Below are 5,402 nucleotides of genomic sequence, written 5' to 3'. Positions count from 1 at the left end.
CCACAGAGAAACCCTGTCTCGAAAAAAAAAAAAAAGAATGCTAAAACAAACAAACAAACAAAGTGTCCAGGGGAGGAAAAGTTGAGAGCTGAGCAAACACGTTTGATTAGCAACAGTTCTGTTCTATGAACCGTGGATTTGTATTCTGATTTGGGGCAAGAAAGCAAGGCTTAGAAATTAGTGCCTAGGATTTGTTTTCCTTTAGGCAACCTCAGAGTTCGAAGGTGCCTTTCGTTTTAGGCCATCAGGACCCTGGTTCTAGGACTGGCTGGATGCTAATTTGCTCTTTGATTTGGACCGTAAGAATTAGGCTTGCTAATGAGCGCTCTAGATTTGTTATCCTTTATGCAGCAAATGGGCTCCCCGGAACAGAGAGAGGCCTTTACTTAATTCCGATCTCGCTTTCTCTGCCAGTCTTCTGTTGCAGGCCAGACCATGATCTGGGCACGGCCCCTTTAAAGAAGCCTAGACGACGTCAGGGTCTCTCCCGGCTGCGGAGCAGGGGCGGAGCGACCAGCACAAGGGCTTCTACGTAGACGGGGACGCCTCTGCGTCACAGCGCCCGCAGCCAATCATGGTGGAGGCTGGCGGGACGCATTACTAAGGCGACGGGCTGGACGCCTCCCCGTTTCGGGATGAATTAGCGGCGGGTTTTGCTCGTAGGTTGTGACCCCCGTGGAGTCGCGGTCTCTCTCTGGTGTCCCCGCGACGTCGCGCGGTTTCCCCGGCGTGTCCCAGGTGCGCGGCCCTCGGCGTCAGGTGCGGGTTTGGGCGCGGGGAACATGGCGGCGACCAGGGGATTCCCCGAGTGGGCGGAGGGGGAGCTGCGGCGTGGCCGCTTTTCCTGAACGCTCGCTTCCTCCGGTGGCCCCCGAGGGACGGTCACTCGCGGGAGTTGGGGGGAGGGTTAGAGCGAGCGACTCGAGAGAGGCGGAGGCCTCCGGAGCCGAGCGGGCTGTGGGACAAGGGTCGTCTTGTGCCCCGTCTGTGCTCACGGACAGGCACCTTTTCGTCCACGCCACACCTTGGCGGCCCCGGGAGCTGTTGGGTCCCCAGACACCACCTAAGGTGTGCCAGGGGCCGGATCCCAGGTGCACAAAGCTGGCATATCCCACGTGGGATACCCACGGGAAAGCTGTCCAAGGGTCAAGCCGCCTATTTGCCGCGGGTGCGAGAGGTGTGCACCAGGTCTAGGTAGCAGTGCCACCGAAGGAAAGGTAGGCCACGCTAGAGGCTGACGTCCAGGCTGGCTGATTTTTCTCTCTGTCTTTTGAGACATGCTCTTGCTAAGGGCTAGCCTTCCAACCCGTGGTTCTTCTTGTCTCTGTATTGTACCTTATAATTGGTGCGAAAGTAGGCGTGATACCTGGCAGGTTCTGTCCTTTAGGTTCTATCTTAACATCTAAAATTATGTTTGACCAGAAGCAATAAAGACAGAAGGTGTTTTCTTGTGATTGTGGAACTGTTTGGTTTTCTCGACCTTTGCTGAAGGATTAGTCGCCTTTGAAGTTCACGCTCTGTGTTCGGTGCGCTTTGAATGGATGTAGACAAATCTGAGTTTTGCAATTCAGTTTAAGTTCCGGAAAAGTGTTGAAGGAAAGTCGGCGAAGGGATTACCAAGATAAATGCTTTTCATTCACGTCCTTCATGTATTTCAGCAAAGAAACATCTTGTCATAAAAAGTTTTAAGTATTTGGACTATTTAAAAAACTACTATTTTATCCAGGCGGTGGTGGTGCACGCCTTTAATCCCGGAACTCGGGAGGCAGAGGCAGGCGGATCTCTGTGAGTTCAAGGCCAGCCTAAACTACAGAACAAGTTCCAGGACAGGCTCCAAAGCTACACAGAGAAACCCTGTCTTGAAAAACCAAACCAACTAACTAACCAACCAGAAAGAACAACAACAACAAAAAACTATTTTGATGATAGACTTTGCAAAATTTGTGTATTTAAAAATGTTATTTTTATTTGCCTATTTGAGGCTGGTGAGTTTATATGTATCATGCAATGTGGAGACCTCCTGGAGCTGGAGTTACAGATGTTTTTGAGTCACCTAATGTGGGTGTTGGGAACCCAACCCTGACCCCCTAAAAGAGCAGTAAGTGCTCTTAAGCATTGAACTATAGCTCCAGCCCATAAACTTGTGCATGTTTGAATTAGGAAAAGAATTTAAAATTTATAGGTGCACTTGGCTTTAGTCCTCAATAGCTACTGTCTCAGGAGTGCCCAGGGTGCGTCTGGCACTCTGATTTCCACATAGCTTCTACCTTAAGTTGAACAAATGTTGGGGTTGCTCTTTTCCCACCAAGTGTAAAGACTGGCTGCTGCAGATGGCAGGAGGGGAACTCTTCTACACTGAATCTGGGGAGATAGCATCAGTTTGGCCTGGTGTTGAGGTTTTATGTAGTGATAACTAGGTTGCTCCTTAAAATATGGTAATTATGTACTTCTGTGGGGTGTTTTGTCTCTGAGTGGAGAGGACAATTCTTGGCCAAGCAGTCTTCATTAAAGTTTTGTAAGGGGGCGGGGCAGTGCATCTAAAAGACTTACAAACAGTGGTAAGAATTGACGTGTATTAGTATGCTCTACTCTGTCTGGTGGTGTGTCAAGGGCCTTGTGTCCACTCACTTGTTCAACGCCAGTGTAAAGTGATTGCATCAACAGATGAAGAAACTATAGCAAATGACATCGGTTGTCCTAAACCATTCAGTTAGCTTTGTGAGTCCACGTTGTGGCCGCCCACATTGTGGCCGCCCACACCTGTCTTTTTTTTTTTCCTGTCCTGAGGATTGAATGCTGAGGCTTGCATATGCTAAACAAGTGTTCCATCACTGAGCTATTCCCAGCCCTTTTTTATTTTGAGACAGGGTCTCATTGAGTTGCCAAGATTAGCCTTGAACTCATTCTGGAGCTCAGGAAGGACTTGAACTTGTGATCTTCTTTCTGCCTTAGCCCTCTGAATAGCTGAAATTCCAGTCCTGCACCACTGGGCTGGCTCCTGTGTTCTTCCATACCTTCACTATATGCATCCAAGTGTATCATATGCTAAGGGGAATATGTGAGCTGAGTTTTCAGGGTCTTTTACTTATATAAACAATTATGATTCATTATTTTGGCATCCTTCATTATTTGTGTGGCTACAATTACTTTGGTTAAGTAGTATATTAATTCTACTTTTTTTTTTTGTTTATTTTCTTAGACAGGGTTTCTATATGTAGCAGTCCTGGCTGTCCTGGAACTTGATTTGTAGACCAGGCTGGCCTTAAAATCATAGAGATTTGCCTGCCTCTGCCTCCTAAGTGCTGGTATCAAAGGTGTGTGCCACCACCACCCTGCTTACTTTGTTTTTAAGACATCAATCTCATCTGTAGGACAGGATGATTTGGAACTTGATCTGTAATCCACGATAGCTTCAAATTCTAGGCAGTTATAGACACTCAGCCTTCTGCTCAGCTTTGATGTCCAATATGTTTAAAAACTATTTTAAAGCAGAGTTGTAACTAATACTACCAGGAAACACAAGTTTATAGTTTTAATTTTTAGTAGATTCGTTTGTGTTGGTGTTTGCATGTGTGTGTAGGGTGTGGCATGTACATGTTCATGTAAAGGCTTTATTTTTGAGAAAAGGGTCTCACTGAACCTGATGCTTATTGATTGAGTAGACTGGCATCCTCTTGTTGCTTGGATTACATTCGTGCACATGCTGCTAGATCTGAGATTTTGCTTGGGTGCTGGGGCTCTGAACTCAGCTCCTCATGCTTGTGTAGCAAGCACTTTACCCACTGAGCCGTCTTCCCAACTCTGGTTAAATTCTTTGAGAGAATACTTTGATGGATAAATTTAAAAACAAACAGACTGGTTTTAGTATAACTCATTACTAAACAATAAGCTAATAATTTTCTTAGTCTTTTTTGTTTCTTTTTTTGATTTTTTTCCCCCTTGTGTCAGGGTTTCTTTGTGTAGCCATGGCTGCTGGTTGTCCTATGTAGATCAGGCTTGCTTTGAATTCACAGAGATCTGCCTACCTCTGCCTCCTGAGTGCTGGGATATTTTCTCAGTCTTTATAGGAAAAAAATGACATAAAAGTGGCTGTTATTTCATTGTTTCATAATTCTATCTGGAATCTTTCTGCCTCCTTGAAATGTAAAATTAATTCCTCATCTAATCCTTGAGGTCAAGGAGAGACCCAAGTTCAATCTGAAGATGTGGGGAAGGAATAGATGATTAACTTACAGTGATAGGCACAGAGAACTCTGGGAGCATGTGCTGGGATGGACCTAGCTAAGTGAGGAAGGGAGCTAAGCAGAGCATGAGGGAGACCAGCCTCCAGCAGTGCATAGACAGGAACGCTGTCACGGAAGAATGAGAGTGTGTGTATCCTTTCAGGGAGAGATACAGGAAGAGTTAGGTCCAGGCTGGGAATTCTCGATTAGGACTGATTTTATGCTCCTGGCAGTATGGATTTCACAAGAACTTTAAGTCTAGAGCTAAACTAGACTTGCGCTTTTCTGTCAACTGGCCAGCTGGAGTTGCTGGGAAGAGGAACCTCAGCTGAGAAAATACCTCCATCAGATGGCCTGTAGGCAAACCTCTAGGTCCCAGTCTTGATTAATGATTGATGTGGAAGGGCCCAGCCTGCTTGGGAGTGGTGTTTTCCCTGGGCAGATAGTCTGAGTTGGATAAGAAAGCCAGGGGAAGCAAGCCAGTTAGCAGCGTGAGTTCTCCTCGGCCTCTGCTTCAGTCTTTGCCTTGATCTCCTGCCCTGACTTTCCTCAGTGACGGACTGTGACGGAGTTGTAAGTTGAAATGAACCCTTTCTTCCCTAATTGGTTTTGGTCATGTTTTATGGTGGCAGTAGAAATCTTAACTAAGACATGGAGTGAAACGATCAGCTTTCTGTTCTGCTTCTTTATTTATTGGGTGTTTTTGAGGCATGGTCTCACTCTAGCTCAGGCTGGCCTGGGCCTTGCTATGTAGCTGGCTTCAAGCACAAGGTTATCCTCCTGCCTCAGCACTTATCAAGTGCTGGGATTACAGGCTAACATGAGGTGCCACACCTCGTTATGTTCTGGAGAGGTGTCTTTGGTAACAGAATGTAAAGAAGAAACTAGTTAAGGATCATTTCATAATCCAGGCTTAGTAGTTTAGGCTGGATGGTGTATAGTCTGGATGGTGTATATATAGGCTGGATGGTGTATAGACTAGATGTTGTATAGGCTGTATGGTGTATAAATAGGCTGTATAGTATATAGGCTGGATGGTGTATATGCAGGCTGGATGGTGTATAGACTAGACAGTGTACAGGCTGGACGGTGTATATATATAGGCTGGATGATATATATAGGCCGGACGGTGTATAGGCTGGACGGTATATAGACTAGACAGTGTATAGGCTGGATGAT

General features: G+C 46.2%; 1 protein-coding gene across 3 annotated transcripts in view; it reads left to right on the top strand.

Annotated features, from left to right (window-relative positions):
- The first annotated feature begins 564 nt into the window (after nt 1-564).
- The window catches only part of Lclat1 (lysocardiolipin acyltransferase 1), a 131,271-nt gene continuing 126,433 nt past the window's right edge, over nt 565-5,402 (top strand). Inside the window, exon 1 of one of the 3 annotated variants that reach the window (XM_005367948.1) lies at nt 565-738. The gene's annotated coding sequence lies outside the window, so the exon portion shown is untranslated. Of the gene's footprint in view, nt 760-1,182; nt 1,218-5,402 lie in introns of those variants that run through there. The other 2 variants (XM_026789690.1, XM_026789691.1) reach the window with 2 other exon arrangements.

The sequence above is a fragment of the Microtus ochrogaster genome, unplaced genomic scaffold (assembly GCF_000317375.1).
Source record: "Microtus ochrogaster isolate Prairie Vole_2 unplaced genomic scaffold, MicOch1.0 UNK26, whole genome shotgun sequence".
NCBI classification, from domain to species: Eukaryota; Metazoa; Chordata; class Mammalia; order Rodentia; family Cricetidae; genus Microtus; species Microtus ochrogaster.
The sequence above is the reverse complement of the archived record's forward strand: the minus strand, read 5'-3'. Positions and strand labels throughout refer to the sequence as shown.